Raw genomic sequence first — 18,273 nt, 5'->3', positions numbered from 1 at the left:
GCACATGGGAGATAATGGGGATGACTTCACTTGAGAAAACGGACGGTATTATCGACAAGGGCAACCCTGACGCAACGACCAGGCAACTCATTGTCCCTCAGAAGTACAGGGCACAGCTAGTCCAATTGGCCCATGACATCCCCTTGGCTGGACATCAATGGAGGAAAAGGACTGAAAAGAGACTCACCCAAAGTTTTTACTGGCCTGGCATCTCGCAGTCAGTAGCCCATTATTGCCGCACCTGTGATGTGTGCCAGCGAATGCGGCATCCAGGAGCTCGACATAAGGTACCCCTGCAATCCCTGCCCATAATTGAAGAAGTATTTCAACGTGTAGCTGTCGACATCATAGGTCCTCTGGCCCACCCCAGCCGGTCGGGGAAAAAATATATCCTGACAGTGGTGGGCTACGCAACTCAGTATTCTGAAGCTTTGGCCCTGTCCGGTATTACAGCAGTAAAGGTAGCCGAGGCCCTTTTTACCATCTTTACCCAGGTAGGGTTTCCTAGTGAAATATTATCAGATCAAGGCAATCAGTTCATGTCAGATCTGGTCCAGTCCCTATGGCATACCTGTGGTGTTCGAGCCATTCACACCACCCCATACCATCCGCAGACCAACGGACTTTGTGAACGCTTTAATGGAACCCTAAAAAATATGCTGAGGGCTTTTGCTGATGTTGAAAAAGACTGGAAAAAATTCCTGCCACATCTCCTCTTTGCCTATCGGGAGGTTCACCAAGAGTCCACAGGGTTCTCTCCCTTCGAACTACTGTTTAGCCGGAAGGTCCGTGGGCCTCTCACTCTTCTGAAAGTACATTTGGAGGGAGACATCTCAGATACCGGAATGCCCATCGTTCCCTATGTTCTAGAGTTCAGAGATCATCTCGCCCAGCTAGCTACCTTGGCTAAAGAACATCAGCGAATGGCCCAGTCCAGACAAAAAACCTGGTATGACCGTAATGTCAGGACCCGGAATTTGTGGAAGGACAACGAGTGCTCATGATTACTGCTTCCCCTGCCAACAAGCTTCAAGCAGTCTGGGAAGGCCCTTATCAGGTTGTCAAGAAAATTAATGACACTAATTACGTTATTGCCCTGGACTCTAGTGGTCGACGAAAGAAAACCGTCCACATTAACATGCTGAAAGAATACCATGACCGATCTCTGTCTGTTCTAGCCATCTGCCACCCCCCTAGTGATACCGCCGATGACAAGTGTCTCCCCGATCTTCTCCAGGCCGCCCAAGTGGGAGGATCATTGGAACAAGTGCCGCTGGGCTCCCATTTTTTGGATATACAAAAGGACGATATTTTCGCCGTACTAAGGCCGAGGGCTGCTGCTTTCTCCTCAAAGCCGGGGAAGACTACTCTCACCATCCACCATGTGGAAACCCCTGGACAATGCCCCATCCAGCAGGCTGCCTACCAGGTTCCAGAGGTTGTTCAAGGCATGATAAAGGATGAACTGGAGGTGATGAAACGACTGGGAGTTGTTCAGCCATCTCACAGTTCTTGAGCCTCTCCTGTCGTCCTGGTCCCCAAGACGGATGGTACAACACAATTTTGCATTTATTACAGGCGATTAAATGATGCCACGAAGAGTGATGCTTACCCCATGCCCAGGATTGATGATCTATAGGATCATCTGGCCAGTGCCCAATTTGTGACCACATTAGACTTGAGCAAGGGGTACTGGCAGATACCCCTAACGGAGGAAGCTCGGGAGAGCTCGGCTTTCATTACTGCATTTGGGCTTTTTGAGTTCCTGGGAATGCCCTTTGGGATGAAAACTGCCCCCGCTACTTTCCAGAGACTGGTAGATCGACTGTTAGAACAATGCCAGGACTTTGCCATTTTTATCAAAACCTGGGAGGAACATCTTAAACACTTGGGTATAGTGCTAGACTGTATCCTTACTGCAGGACTGACCATTCGCCATGATAAATGCCAAATAGGGATGGCTGAGGTGCAGTACCTTGGACATAGAGTAGGGGGTGGGACCCTAAGGTCTGAGCCTGCCAAGGTGGAAGCCATTAGCAACTGGTGCAGACCCCAGACTAAAAAGCAGGTACTTGCATTTTTAGGAACTGCTGGTTACTATCGCAAATTCGTTTCTAATTTCAGCACATTGGCCAAGCCCCTAACCGACCTGACCCGCAAGAACATGCCTAGGAATGTGACGTGGACGACTACATGCGAAGATGCCTTTTCAGCATTAAAGACCGCCCTCATCACTGCTCCTGTCTTGGCTGCCCCTGATTATAAGCGCAGGTTCCTCGTGCAGACAGATGTATCCACTTTTGGTATTGGGGCAGTACTTAGCCAAGTGAATGCTGCCGGAGAAGAACATCCTGTTGCTTTTGCCAGTCGGAAACTACTGGATCGGGAAGTTGCCTATGCCACTATTGAAAAGGAGTGCCTTGCCTTCGTATGGGTGCTAAAAAAATTGCAGCCATACATGTATGGCAGAGACTTTACAATTGTTACAGACCACAACTCCCTCACATGTCTGAACCGCGTATCAAGGGACAATGGAAGATAGCTGCAGTGGAGCTTGTCCTTACAACCCTACAGCTTCTCCATCCAATAGAAGCGGTGAAGCCAACACCAGAACGCCGATGGACTGTCTTGACAAGAAGAACCATAGGCTCCCCAGGCCGACCTACCCCAGCCACTGTACAAGGAACTATAAATAACTGAGCAATGTGGACTAAAGTGAGCAGGCCAGAGGTCTGTGAAGACCTCATGGCATGCTCACTTATTAAGAAGGGGGAGCGGTTGTGATGGTGTGGTCTGTTATGTGGGTATCATTTTGTGTCTATTTATATTTTACAGATTTCCATAGTATTCTCTTGTCGCCCTGTATCATTACGTGTATTCCTCATATTGTCTAGAGTCTCAATTACCTTCCAAAAGTTTGATAATTGAATTAGCTCACTTACTGTCTGCAGCCTGACTGTATCTATGTCTCTTGATGAATCCCCCTGTAATGCCTTAATCCCCAAGGCACCTTTGTCAGGTCTGGGAGGCCTGAAAACCACAAACACTAATAAGAAAAAAATCCCAAAAAATCATTTGAAAGGTAACTCACCAAACCCTGACTGATGCACTGGCAGGATGCAGCAGAACCCCATTGATAAACGTTGGGACAGCACAGGTGCATTCCACTGATAAGGACAGCCAGTAACCAATTGTGGTCTGGCTGCCCAGTGGAAAAAATGCACACAGATGAGTCTTGCATAAGGCATAAGTCACACTGATAAATGTGATGCAAAAGTGTCTGAGCAGCCTATTGATCACGCCCATAGTCGAGGCCTGAAAACCACCCCAACCTGTCTGACTACCCTGGACATAAGGAGGGGGCTGGGCAGGGCCATTTTATTCTCTGTCTGCTGGATTATTGGACTCTCATATCCTTGGACATTCATCCTGTTACTGAACTGCATTCGTGTTCTGAACTATTAATGGTATCCTCAGTGTGGTGGATTGTTTATAGACCTTTTAGTTTTGCCTATAATAAAGGTCTTTGGATTGTTCACACTTCTCTCACTCTGTTGATTGTGTGGTATTGGAGAAGGACCCCGTGACAGTTATTTTCTCAAACACACTCGATTTTACAGTCAGCAGCCAGTGAATGTGAGCAATTATATGATCATTCACTGACAGCAAGCAAGTCTATATATATAAAAATGAACATATGTGCGTGTATCGGCCACACCTGCCCACTCCACATAGCCCCACTCAATCCCTAAGCATCAGTCATTTCACCATAGCTGTTTAAAAGAAGCTGAGCTGTGATTGGTTGCTATGAGCAACAGTTTTCCCACGCTACAACACCTCAATAGACGCTGACCGGGTGGGAGAAATCTAGCATCCCGGGAACACAAGCTCCCAGCCATTGTCTGCCCCCCAGGAAAGGAGCAGAGAACACATGACAGAAATGAATCCCCCCCCCCCTACATTACTGCCGTGCTCTATTCTTACCGGTATAGAAAGAAATACTGATTAAATACTGAGGTAAAATACTGACCAAATACTGAAGTAAAATAATGATCAAACATTGAGGTAAAATACTGATTAAATACTGAGATAAACCACTGACCAAATACTGAAGTAAAATAATGATCAAACACTGATGTAAAATACTAAAACATTGAGGTAAAATACAGACCAAACACTGAGATAAACCACTGACTAAATACTGAGGTAAAATACTAAAACACTGAGGTAAAATACAGACTAAACACGGAGGTAAAATACTGACCAATTACTGAGATATACCTCTGACCAAACACTGAGGTAAACCACTGACCAAATGTGTATATGGGCACGGGACTATGGGATGGAGGATATGTATGATGGGTATATGGGCACGGGACTATGGGATGGAGGATATGTATGATGGGTATATGGGCACGGGACTATGGGATGGAGGATATGTATGATGGGTATATGGGCACGGGACTATGGGATGGAGGATATGTATGACGGGTATATGGGCACGGGACTATGGGATGGAGGATATGTATGATTGGTATATGGGCACGGGACTATGGGATGGAGGATATGTATGATTGGTATATGGGCACGGGACTATGGGATGGAGGATATGTATGATGGGTATATGGGCACGGGACTATGGGATGGAGGATATGTATGACGGGTATATGGGCACGGGACTATGGGATGGAGGATATGTATGATGGGTATATGGGCACGGGACTATGGGATGGAGGATATGTATGATGGGTATATGGGCACGGGACTATGGGATGGAGGATATGTATGACGGGTATATGGGCACGGGACTATGGGATGGAGGATGTGTGATGGGTATATGGGCACGGGACTATGGGATGGAGGATATGTATGATGGGTATATGGGCACGGGACTATGGGATGGAGGATATGTATGACGGGTATATGGGCACGGGACTATGGGATGGAGGATATGTATGATGGGTATATGGGCACGGGACTATGGGATCGAGGATGTGTGATGGGTATATGGGCACTGGACTATGGGATCGAGGCTGTGTGACGGGTATATGGGCACGGGACTATGGGATCGAGGACGTGTGATGGGTATATGGGCACGGGACTATGGGATGGAGGATGTGTGATGGGTATATGGGCATGGGACTATGGGATGGAGGATGTGTGATGGGTATATGGGCATGGGACTATGGGATCGTTGATATGTGTGATGGGTATATGGGCACGGGACTATGGGATGGAGGATATGTATGATGGGTATGTGGGCATGGGACTATGGGATCGTTGATATGTGTGATGGGTATATAGGCACTGGACTATGGGATGGAGGATATGTGTGATGGGTATATGGGCACTGGACTATGGGATGGAGGATGTGTGATGGGTATATGGGCACGGGCCTATGGGATGGATGATATGTATGATGGGTATATGGGCATGGGACTATGGGATCGTTGATATGTGTGATGGGTATATGGGCACTGGACGATGGGATGGAGGATATGTGTGATGGGTATATGGGCACAGGACTATGGGATGGAGGATATGTGTGATGGGTATATGGGCACGGGACTATGGGATGGAGGATATGTATGATGGGTATATGGGCATGGGACTATGGGATCGTTGATATGTATGATGGGTATATGGGCATGGGACTATGGGATCGTTGATATGTGTGATGGGTATATGGGCACGGGACTGTGGGATGGAGGATATGTATGATGGGTATATGGGCACAGGACTATGGGATGGATGATAATCATTCTAATTTGTTAAACTAGCCACAGTTAGTTACTAGGCCTGGGCAACGCTGGTCTCTTCAGCTAGTCACTTAATAATGGTAAAAAATCAAAACATCCTTTGCGATCTTTTGAAGTCACTTTTTTTGTCTTTTGATATGCAATGATGCTTTTTTTGCACCAAACTCATCAATATATTGCATGTAATTACTGAATTTTGTGCAAGATTAAAAACTGGAGTTAAAATTCTGACACTTTTTAAAAAGTTGCAATTTGTCATCTAAAAACATCTGGAAGTCCCAAACCCAACACCAGCAAACATTAAAAAAACAAAAACAGATGAACAACACTTATGTAAATAAACTTTGAAAAAGCACAAATTAAGAGAGGAATAAAGAAGAAAAGAAAAAGAGGTGAAAAACATCAAAACTGCACAAAAAAGGGCACAAAGGACATTAGAAATTTGCAAATCTTTTCAGGCCTGATTCTTTATTGTATTTGACCCTTTTTTGACAGTTTTTGACGTTTTCTTGCCAGCTTTGCACCTTATTCTTCTTTTATTTAATTATCACTTTTTTCACAGTTTATCAGATTTTTTATGTTTAGGCTGAGTTTTGAGTTTACAGATGTTTTTGTCCGATTCATCTTTCGAGACTTTTTGAAAAGTTGCAAAAATTGTCACAAACGCGCCCCAGTCCCCTTCCCAGGAGGGATTTTACGCAGCCAGAAACCTCATTAACATCAGTCTTTTTATTGCCTCCCTGTACAGCCATTCATTATATAGGATTTGTCTAATAATAATATGTATTGCTGTAGCGCCAACATATTCCGTAACACTTTACAATGCAGAGGGGAAATCTATAACATTGCTCATCCTGTGCCTCCTGTTTCATGCTAGAACTACAGTCAGTACTGACACTTACAAAGGTACTTGAGAGTAAAGGAAGCAGCTGTCTGCCATTCAGGGTCTGTAGAAAGCTGGGTGACTGCAACCAATAAAGACTTTGTTGTAGCCGCTACCCTGCGGTTTTATTGATTGGGGGGGGGGGTTGGTAGCACGCTTTGTCCTGGCAGCGTGGAGGTTAATGTTTACTTATGGGAATGGACATATTAGATTACTATTTGCAGAAGTGTTCAATCCCCCATCCCTGGATACCGCATCTGTCCCTGACTCCCCGCTTTCTATTATGTCTGCCGCTGATCAAATAGGCACAGAAAACAAAAGATTATCTCATCATCCGCAGCGCCGGCCAAGAAATCCGAGTGACGTCAGCCAATCCCATTAATTACACGGAAAGGCAGAAAGATCACACAATGCTGCGAGCGCTGCTGACGGCTGACCCGGACCACCTCTCCACCATGACAGTCACAAGACCATTGCGGGCCACATGCATCGTCTGGTCATTTATTATAGAAGCCTCGATGTCGTCCGTCCCTATGGAAAGTATATTAGGAAGTGAAACTAACCCTCTACGTGCCACAATGCATCAATCTGAAGAGCTCTGACTTTATCCGGGTCACGGTTCAACGAAGGCTGCTCTGGTCCAGGTGCAAGGAAGGGCTACATGTGACTAAGTGGTGTGAACCATCCATCCTCTATCTTTTATAATGCACAGGTGGTTCTAGTCCCGGTCTGTAGAAAAGATTAGGATTTTATGATGAACCTTTCATTTGCCAGATTCTGCACTCTACCTCATCCACACAGGCCAATGTTTATTTCCACCAATTCTAAAGACCTACAGTACATAGATAAGTCCAGTGTAGCTTTCTTATGAGACTGTAATAACATCCAGGGAATAAAAAAAAATGCTGCAATACCAGACACAGCCTGGAGACAAGAGTGGCGCTGTGTGAGAAATAAATAAATCACAGCAATCCCTTTATATAAATCACACTGTAGTACCTATAGAGAAGCCACGGGCAGTCTGGACCCAAACTCTAAGTTGAAGCCATTGCGCATTCTGGTCCAGACCTTTACGTTGAAGCTTCGGGGCAGCCTTGGTCTGATCTTTATGTTGACGCCTCGGGGAAGCCTGGGCCCAACCTTTATCTTGAAGCCACCGGGCAGCCTGGACACGACTTTTATCTTGAAGCCACCGGGCAGCCTGGACCCAACCTTTATCTTGAAGCCACCGGGCAGCCTGGAACCGACCTTTATGTTGAAGCCACGGGGAAACCTGGACCCGACCTTTATCTTGAAGCCACCGGGCAGCCTTGACCTGACCTTTATGTTGAAGCCACGGGGAAACCTGGACCCGACCTTTATCTTGAAGCCACCGGGCAGCCTGGACCCGACCTTTATCTTGAAGCCACCGGGCAGCCTGAACCCGACCTTTACGTCGAAGCCACCGGACAGCCTGGAACCGACCTTTACGTTGAAGCCACCGGACAGCCTGGAACCGACCTTTACGTTGAAGCCACAGGGAAACCTGGACCCGACCTTTATGTTGAAGCCACAGGGCAGCCTGGACCCAACCTTTATCTTGAAGCCACCAGGCAGCCTGGACCCGATCTTTAAGTTGAAGGCAAGGCGCAGAATGGACCCAATCTTTAAGTTGAGGCCACAGGGAAGCCTGGGCCCGACCTTTATGTTGAAGCCACGGAGCAGCCTGGACTTGACCTTTATGTTGAAGCCATGGACCTTTATGTTAGCCCTTCATCTTCCCGAGTGATCGTTTTGTTACCTTATGTCCTATACTTATGGGGGTCTTCCCGCTGAATACATAGTATGGGTCTTATATCCTAATACAGTATGGGTAATGTTGTGAGTTCATTTTCCCCTTCACCATTGAGGTCTGATGAACTCCCTCTTCTGGTGAAGGAAGGTAGTGAGGCTGATTACAAAGCACCTGAGCAGAATGATGATGACTGGGTGACTGGGATTGCTGACTGGATATGAGGCAGCCGACGCCCTTCTGCCTTGCGGGTGATTACTCTGAGGGATTCTTGGAGACCAGTCTGATTCCTGCTCCTCAAAAGCTAAGTTTTCTGCTCTACTTTTTGCATTTGTGTTTTGGTTTTGTTTTGCCTTGTTTTTCTGGATTTCTGCCTTTCCCTGCTGGGTTAGCTGAATTGCTTTTTGCTCTGTCTTCAGATAATACCTGAGTACTGATATAGTCTTTTTGAAGCCTAGCGTCTTCAGGGCTTTTTTCCCTATCAGTCTGTTGGCTCCTGTTTTTGAGAGGGTTTTGGCGGATTGCAGACAGCAGCTTTTCTATTCTGTCCTATTTAGTTAGCTTGGGCCCCATCATTTGCTCAGCCTATCTTTCTATCTGTGTGAGTGTTTTTTCTTCTTGCTTCACCGTCATTATATGTTGGGGGCTGCCTATTGCTTTGGGGTCTGCTCTGGGGCAGTTTAGATTTCCCTTTCTGTCTTTAGGCTATGTAGTTCTCCGGCTGTGATCGAGGGGTCTAGGGCACCGTAGGAACCCCCCACGGCTACTGCTAGTTGTTGTTGTTCGGTTCAGGGGTCTGCAATCCGATAGCTGCCAACTTCTCTGGTTTTCTGGACTTAGCTAGTATTTCTGTTTTTGCCTCCTACGGTGACTCATTCATAACAGGGTAAATACTGTCCAGCAGCTTCCAGTCCCCGAGGTCTTCCAGTATCCTCTAAGGCTACTGCAGGCAATGGTGGGCTAGTAGTAACCGGACATCCTATGCAACTGCCAGGACTGACACACAATATATAGTCACCTAAGTGGGGAGGACTTAACCTTTATAACCGGAATGCACAATCTAATCCAGCTCCATGCATGATCCCCAAAATACACTGGCGGGGGGGTCTCATAGAATGAATGTATTTTGATACAGTGTGTCTGTGACATATCCTCAGGGTGCAATTGTAGGTTACATACAGATGTGCTTGTAGCCTTTTCGCCACCCAAGGTTGGAAAAAATGAAATGCTGCCTCCGGCACACAGAGGGGGCTGCCGCCTTAGGCGAGAGTCTCCCCCAACCTTCTTACGGCTGTTAATATGAGCCATCCATCCTGTAGTGAAAACTTGCAGAAGACATATCCAATATTACGTCTTGATTTACTAGGAGGTACAAATACCCCCATGGTGTGCAAAGACCCTTTCATACCCCACTCGGTGGTCTTCTCATCACCGATTTGGGGAAATCTGCAGAGTGCAATAACTTGAAGTTCATGTACCCCGATGCTTCTCTAACAAGGCCCCCAAATTTCATTGTCCGTCTCAGGTCCCAGGGGTGACTGTAACCCCTGCACCCATCATAGTCATAGTTTGCTACCCACCAAAATCAATTTTAGGCTTCCGTGCCTCCATGTTAAGCGGACTGCTATCTATGATAGCTTATCATGAATCATCCAGCTCTGGTGCCGCCTGGCATGGAATTACGGATAGAAAAAAATATGGTTTAACCCCTTTATGACCCACAGGCCACTGTTGGCGCAGGCGGCGGTCTACCCGTAGAGCAGATGCATTCTCCAGCCCCGCAGTGTTGAGTCCAATCTTAGCAGCTGTTGCTCAGAGATCCCTCCGAGTTCAATAACCATGGCAACAGCGAGAACCAGCCTCATCCTTCCTCATCGCTCCCTCTCCCCAGAGCTACAGCACAGGCTGCATCTCTAGCAGAGGAGCAACGCTCTGCCCTTATCAATAGCACACAGCCCTGACCACCGGTACCGACCACCGGGCTCGTCCTATGAGCCATCTGGGGGCCAGGAGCAGGAAGACTGCAGTGGAAAGAAGTCAATAGAGGCAGGTAAAATACTCTCCTCATCCTCCTCATCCTCCCCGCTCATTGCTACAGAGCCATTCCCAACGACTTGCGGCCACTGAGATCACTGGGTCTGTCGTCATGGAGAAAGCCTAAGTCCCGACCCCAATAACCCCCTAACCTTGAGCAACTAGTAACACTGTAACTCCCATCTCCATGGATGGTGCTGCCCAATGGCCGGACAGATACGAGGTATCCAGCGTCTATAGAGCGGAGCCCCCCGGATACATTGTGTCAGGGGCCACTTTATAAGAGGAGGAGACGATTGTCAGAGGAAGGAGCCACAATCCACATCCTGTACCGTGACCGCGGCCTCCGCACGGTGTCACCCTGGTGTCATGGCTCATCAGGTTTATCTTAATTCTCACATTTTAATGTCATTATTATTATTATTATTTCTATGTAATAGTTTTCTTATTCTTTGCTGTTATTTATTATTCAGTGATTGCTATTTTCTCAGAGGTTAGTTTTACATTATTATAGGAGTATTCGCAGTATTTATACGCTCCTTGTAAATTAGTCTTATTTCTTAGTTATTATTATGATTTTTGAGCTTCTGTTTTTACATCATTACTAAGCTTCTTCTTCATTAAATACTAGTTTATTTCATAATTATTGTTTTAGAAGAACTACTATTATCTATTGCAGTATTTTATTATGACTGTAATATTTGTGCATTATTACATTATCATCATCATCGTCATCAGTACTGTCATCATGACCACCAACATCATCACCATCATCATCACCATCATCATCACTGTTATCATCATCATCACTACCATCATCATCATCATCATCATCAACCCTATTATCATCATCACTAATACCACCACCACCATCATCACTATTATCATCATCACTATCATCATCACTAATATCATCATCATATTCATCACTATCATCATCACTATCATCATCATTATCATCATCGCTATCATCATAATCATCATCATCACCATCACCATCATCACTATCATCATCACTATCATCATCATCATCATCGCTATCATCATCAACACCACCACCACCATCATCATCAACACTATCGTCATCATCACTATCATCATCGCTATCATCATCACCACCACCATCATCACCACCAACACCATCATCATCATCAACACTATCGTCATCATCACTATCATCATCATCATCATCATCACCATCACTATCATCATCATCATCATCACTATCATCATAGTCATCATCATCATCACCATCACTATCATCATCATCATCATCATCATCATCACTATCATCACCACCACCATCATCAACACTATTGTCATTATCACTATCATCACCATCACTATCATCATCACCATCACTACTAGTTTATTTCATAATTATTGTTTTAGAAGAGCTACTATTATCTATTGCAGTATTTTATTAGGACTTTAATATTTGTACATTATTACATTATCATCACCATCGTCACCAGTACTGTCATCATGACCACCAACATCATCATCATCATCATCATCATCACTGTTATCATCATCATCACCATCATCATCACTATCGTCATTATTACTATCGTCATCAACACTAATATCATCACCATCACCATCACTAATTTCATAATCATCATCACGATCATCATCACGATCATCATCACTAATATCATCATCATCATCATCACTATCATCATCATTGTCACTATTATCATCATCATCATTATTATTTCCACCAGGCGCACACAATCACGACTAGCTATAAAGCGGCTGCAGATGTAGCAGAGTTTGGGTGTTCTCAAGGTGCATCTATGTTTTGATCGTCACACTACACCTGTGTCTGCCGGCTGCTGGTTTTGGCCGTGGGAGGTGAATCTTGGCACTTACCGATATAGCCCTGTGGGTGCAGTACAGCTGCAGAGCTGTGAAAATAACACATGAATGATGATAGATCAGCAGAAGTGACAAATTACATACCCAGCTCTGCTACATAGGTGCAAAACAGAAACAGTAGAAGAAAACCTTATTTAGAAAAGCCTGCAGTCTGTATGATATGTAAATAGTGGAATCTGTGACTTTTCTTGCACGGTCAGTGATGACCGATACGACTCTGCTACATCTTTCTATAATGAATTGACGACTGTGGGATGTGAGCGATGGATAAGGTGCATGCAAGATGGTGAAAAGAAGAGAGGATGACGCACTCCATAATGTTGAAGCAGAGCTGAAAGTGTAGCTGGACAAGAGCTGAGTTTGACAGAAACAGCAGAAATTATTTTTGTTCTGATCTCTTGGCACTGTATAATAGTGGCCCTGATGTATAATGGCTGGTTTGTCCATTTGCAGTAGAGCTGAGTTTGTCATGTGTGGCAGAGGGGAGATTATCAGATGTATTAGAGATGAGCTTGTTCAGGTGTAGCAGTGCTAACTTTGTTCAGGAGTAACAGGGCTAGATATGTACGGTGCAGTAGAGTTGACTGTGTTCAGGTGTAGCAGACCAGGATATGTCAGATGCAGCAGATCTGAGTTTGTTCAGGTCTACCAAAGCTGAGTTTGTCAGGTGTAGTAGTACTGAGTTTCTCCAGGCATAGTAGAGCTGAGCTTGTCAGGTATAGCAGAGCTGAGTATGTCAAGCGTAGAAGGGCTGAGCTTGTCAGGTCTACCAAAGCTGAGTTTGTCATGTGTAGCAGAGCTGAGTTTGTCAGATATACAGAGCTCAGTTTTTCTGGTATAGCAAAGATGAGTTTGTCAGATGTATCAGTGCTGAGTTTGTCAGATGTACAGAGTTGAGTTTGTCAGATGTATCAGAGCTGAGTTTGTCAGATGTACAGAGTTGAGTTTGTCAGATGTATCAGTGCTGAGTTTGTCAGATGTATCAGATCTGAGTTTGTCAGATGTATCATAGCTGAGTTTGTCAGATGTATCATAGCTGAGTTTGTCAGATGTATCAGATCTGAGTTTGTCAGATGTATCAGAACTGAGTTTGTCAGATGTATCAGAACTGAGTTTGTCAGATGTATCAGAACTGAGTTTGTCAGATGTATCAGAACTGAGTTTGTCAGATGTATCAGAACTGAGTTTGTCAAGTATAGCAGAGTTGAGTTTATCAGCTATACCAGAGCTTAGGTTGTCAGATGTTTCAGAGCTGACTTTGTCAAGTGTAGCAGTGCTGGGCTTGTCAGGTATAGTAGATCTGAGTTTGTCAGGTATACCAGAGGTGGGTTTGTCAGGTGTAGTAAGGCTGATTTTGTCAGGTGTAGTAGAGCTAACTTTGTCAGGTGTTGCAGTGCTGAGTTAGTCAAGTGTAGCAGAGCTGAGTTTGTCAGGTGTAGCAGGGCTGAGTTAGTCAAGTGTAGTAGAGTTTGATTTGCCATATCTGTGCATATCAGACTGGCTTTGCTAGAGGCACCGAGATGAATTTGACATGTGTCATTGTTGCCTGTCATTTGTTTCAGAGATAAGATTGGACAATGTAGCAGAGGTTAGTGGATAAGATGCAGCAGTGCAGAGTTGGTCATATGGAGAGTATCTGGGTTTGTTGGCTGCAGCAGAGCTGACTCTGACATTGGGCACCAATCGTGGTAATTATGGCCGAACTGAAGAGAAAACCATTGTGGAGAGTCGTCATGATGAACAAACAACGCAGCAAACTCAGCTCTGCTACATCCATGGCAGTGTCCACAGTCCATCCCCACAGTGGGAGTCTCACCAGATGGGCGCACAGCGGCACAGCCTGGGGAATGGCGGACAGACGATTAGCATACGTATTTATAGTCCGACCCAGACGGATCCATTGTATGAAGAGGAGTCACAGCCGCTCGGAGAGAAGGAAGAATTCATGGGGAACTCTCTATAGGAGAGAGAAATGAGAGGTCTGTGCAGCTGCCCAGGGGCCCCGCAGGGGAAGGGCCACAATCATCTAAAAAGGGTTTAAGTGTGAGGAGACGAGACAATGTATTACATAGGACACAATAGATGGATAGATGATAGATAGAGATAAATAGATAGATAATAGATAGATAGATATGAGACATATGGATTATAATAATATCAGACATATGGAGATACCCTTGGAATAAATTACATAGTACCATAGTTAGCAAGGCCAAAAAAAGCCATTAGTCCATCCAGTTCAGCCTATATTCCATCAGTATAAATCCCCAGATCTACGTCCTTCTAAAGAACCTAATAACTATAAGATACAATATTGTTGTGCTCCGGGAAGACATCCAGGCCTCTCTTGAACCCCTTCACTGAGTTCGCCATCACCACCTCCTCAGGCAGGGAATTCCAGATTCTCACTGACCTAACAGTAAGGCTGGGTTCACACGTAGCGGAACTCTCGCGGAAATTACCGCGAGAGTTCTGGAATTCCATTCCGCGGGAAAATCGCATTTTAAATTCCCGCGATTTTCCCGCGGAAAAACTAGCATTTTGCAAGCGAAATTAGCTTGCAAAATGCTAGCGTTTTCCAAGCGATCTGTAGCATCGCTTGGAGAACTGATTGACAGGTTGGTCACACTCGTCAAACATAGTGTTTGACAAGTGTGACCAACTTTTTACTACTGAGGCCGCCTATGTGGCCTCATTAGTAAAAGATAAAATGTAAAAAATAATAAAAAAAAATAAAAAATGGTGTTATTCTCACCTTCCGACGTCCCGCGCAGCCTTCCCGCCTCTCTCCACGTTCCCGTTCCCAGTAATCCTTTGCGAAAATGCCCGCAATGACGTATGTTCTCGCGGGATCGCGACGACGTCGCGCGAATGCCCGCGAGACTTCGCGATCCCGCGAGAACGGACGCTATCACGGGCATTTTCGCAAAGGCTTACTGGGAACAGGAGCGTGGAGAGAGGCGGGAAGGCTGCGCGGGACGTCGGAAGGTGAGAATAACAATATTTTTTATTTTAAATTCTATTTTTTACAGGGATATGGTACCCAAAGCCTGGAGGACAGTCTCCTCTCCTCCGGACCATGGGTACCATCCGCAAATGTTCTGCTTACTTTTCGCATGGTGGGCACAGCCACATGCAGAACAATGCATTCCTATGGGTGCGGGATTGCCGTGATTCCGCAAAATTAATGAGCATGCTGTGTTTTTTACCGCAAAGCAATTCCGCCGCGATAAAAACCGCAGCATTAGCACAGCATTGCGGAATCCCATAGGAATGCATGGGATGCTTATTTTTCATGTTTTCGTGGCAAAATCGCACGGTTTAAACCGCCACGGAAACGCGAAAAAAAGCCACGTGTGAACTCAGCCTAAAGAATCCTCTTCTATGTTGGTGGAAAAACCTTCTCTCCTCCAGACGCAGAGAATGCCCCCTTGTGACCGTCACTTTCCTTGGTATAAACAGATCCTCGGAGAGATATTTGTATTGTCCCCTTATATACTTATACATGGTTATTAGATCGCCCCTCAGTCGTCTTTTTTCTAGACTAAATAATCCTAATTTTGCTAATCTCTCTGGGTATTGTAGTTTCCCCATCCCCTTTATCAATTTTGTCGCCCTCCTTTATACTCACTCTAGTTCCATTATATCCTTCCTGAGCACCGGTGCCCAAAACTGTACACAGTACTCCATGTGTGGTCTAACCAGGGATTTGTGCAGAGGCAGTATAATGCTCTCATCAAGTGTATCCAGACCTCTTTTAATGCACCCCATGGTCCTGTTTGCCTTGGCAGCTGCTGCCTGGCACTGGCTGCTCCAGGTAAGTTTATCATTAACTAGGATCCCCAAGTCCTTCTCCAGGTCAGATTTACCCAGTGGTTTCCCGTTCAGTGTGTAATGGTGATATTGATTCCTTCTTCCCATGTGTATAACCTTACATTTATCATTGTTACACGGCATCTGCCACCTTTCGGCCAAAGTTCCCAACTTATCCAGATCCATCTGTAGCAGAATACTATCTTCTCATACTATCATTACTTTTTCTGTTTTTTATTTCTCCATGTTGATGATTAGAGTTGAGCGACTTTTGCTTTTTTAGGGTCGCGTTTCGTTTCGTGAAACCCGACTTTTCCAAAAGTCGGGTCGAGCAAGATCGTCCGATTATAGGGAAAAGTCGGGGTCGTCCCGAAACACGAAACCCAATGTAAGTCAATGGGGAATAAAAGTCGGCAGTGAGAGGAGGACAGGAAACACACCTACAGTGCCCATTTGAATGCCAAAAGCATCAATTCTTCTTACTTAAGCTTGTCAACCTTAATTAACTTAATAATACAAGTTACGCACTGAAAAATGGGGGTTATTTGGCTAAATTTGTGGGGGGGGAGGGCTGGCTGCAGGTTTTCATGTGCCCTGGGCGAAAGAGCGCCCCTTTAACACATACCACAACTCATCATGCTCCGATACGGCAGAGAAATAGCGGTATAGTACAATGAAAAATACCTCACTTTTTACATCTCATGACGAGGCCCATCTATTTCTACATACAGAATCATTGGTCCCATATAATGTTTGAAACAGTATATGATGAGCTCCACATAATGCTACAGTATATGTTGGTCCCCATGGATGAAGCTCCACTGTCTTATGGGCCCAAATAATGCTCCAAACATAATGGGCCCCATTTCTAATGCTCTAGTGTATAATGGGCCCTGTAAATGCTGCTCCAGTGTCTGATGTCCACCTTTGGAATGTTCCAGTGTATGGTGGGCCCCATCTATCATTCTCCAGAGTATAGTGCTCCCCAAAAATTGCTGTCCCAACATAGAAAACAATCAAATAAGTCTCCTCGCTAGGGAATCCCTGTACTTGTCTGGACAGGTGCTGTAGCTTGCTTAACAGCTCGCCAGCCGTTCTCACGCCCAGTATGGATTGCACGTGATTGCACAAAGGTTAGAAAGGGTACCGTATCCCTGGATAACATGTATGGATAGCGTACACATTCAAAATATATGTCTATACTGCATGAGGCAGGCTCAGACGGTGTTAGGCCCAGTATGGATTGCACGTCATTGCACAAAGGTTAGAAAGGGTACCGTATCCCCGGATAACATGTATGGATAGCGTACACATTCAAAATATATGTCTATACAGCATGAGGCAGGCTCAGACGGTGTTAGGCCCAGTATGGATTGCACGTCATTGCACAAAGGTTAGAAGGGGTACCGTATCCCTGGATAACATGTATGGATAGCGTACACATTCAAAATATATGTCTATACAGCATGAGGCAGGCTCAGACGGTGTTAGGCCCAGTATGGATTGCACGTCATTGCACAAAGGTTAGAAGGGGTACCGTATCCCCGGATAACATGTATGGATAGCGTACACATTCAAAATATATGTCTATACATCAGGAGGCAGGCTCAGATGGTGTCAGGCACAGTATGGATTTGACGGCCCAGATTACACAGCGGAGGAGCAGGGAGAGGTAAAGATTGCAAATGCTGGGGCCCTGGCCAAGCAAGGGGGGCACACTCGTGGGCGTCGGTACTGGCACTGGGCCCCTCATAGTACAGCTGTGTGTCTGACGGCGGGTGTGCACCACCACCATCAGAGACACTTGATTGCACTATGAGGGACCCTGTGCCAGTGCCCGCGCCCAAGAGTTGGCCTACCCACCTGTCCAGGGCAACGGCACTCGCACGGTGTCATGCGCTAGGTGGTGACCCCGGCCATGGGGGGGGGAGGCAGCACAGTTAGGGAGTTTTAGAAAGTGGCATATGTTGATGTTGGACATTCAACTGATGCAAAAGGCGAAATAGGTGAAGTACCAGGAAGAGGTGGACCAAAGCAAGCCATTTTTCTGTCACCCTATGTGTCATCAGGGGAAGGTGGGACAAAATCCTTGGAAACCCATGCGTGGTTCATTTTAATGAAGGTTAGATCAT

General features: G+C 45.6%; 1 protein-coding gene and 1 long non-coding RNA gene across 2 annotated transcripts in view; one reads left to right on the top strand and one right to left on the bottom strand.

The window, feature by feature from the left end:
- Window positions 1-12,358, bottom strand: part of LOC141101342 (uncharacterized) — a 139,565-nt gene extending 127,207 nt beyond the window's left edge. Inside the window, exon 1 of the long non-coding RNA XR_012234944.1 lies at window positions 12,323-12,358. This is a non-coding gene — a long non-coding RNA (uncharacterized lncRNA). The remainder of the gene's footprint in view (window positions 1-12,322) is intronic.
- Window positions 10,135-18,273, top strand: part of FAM135B (family with sequence similarity 135 member B) — a 267,009-nt gene continuing 258,870 nt past the window's right edge. The window contains exon 1 of the mRNA XM_073590382.1: window positions 10,135-10,463. The gene's annotated coding sequence lies outside the window, so the exon portion shown is untranslated. The remainder of the gene's footprint in view (window positions 10,464-18,273) is intronic.

Source organism: Dendrobates tinctorius, unplaced genomic scaffold (genome assembly GCF_039654945.1).
Source record: "Dendrobates tinctorius isolate UK_male_01 unplaced genomic scaffold, ASM3965494v1 ptg000116l, whole genome shotgun sequence".
NCBI lineage: Eukaryota > Metazoa > Chordata > Amphibia > Anura > Dendrobatidae > Dendrobates > Dendrobates tinctorius.
The sequence above is the reverse complement of the archived record's forward strand: the minus strand, read 5'-3'. Positions and strand labels throughout refer to the sequence as shown.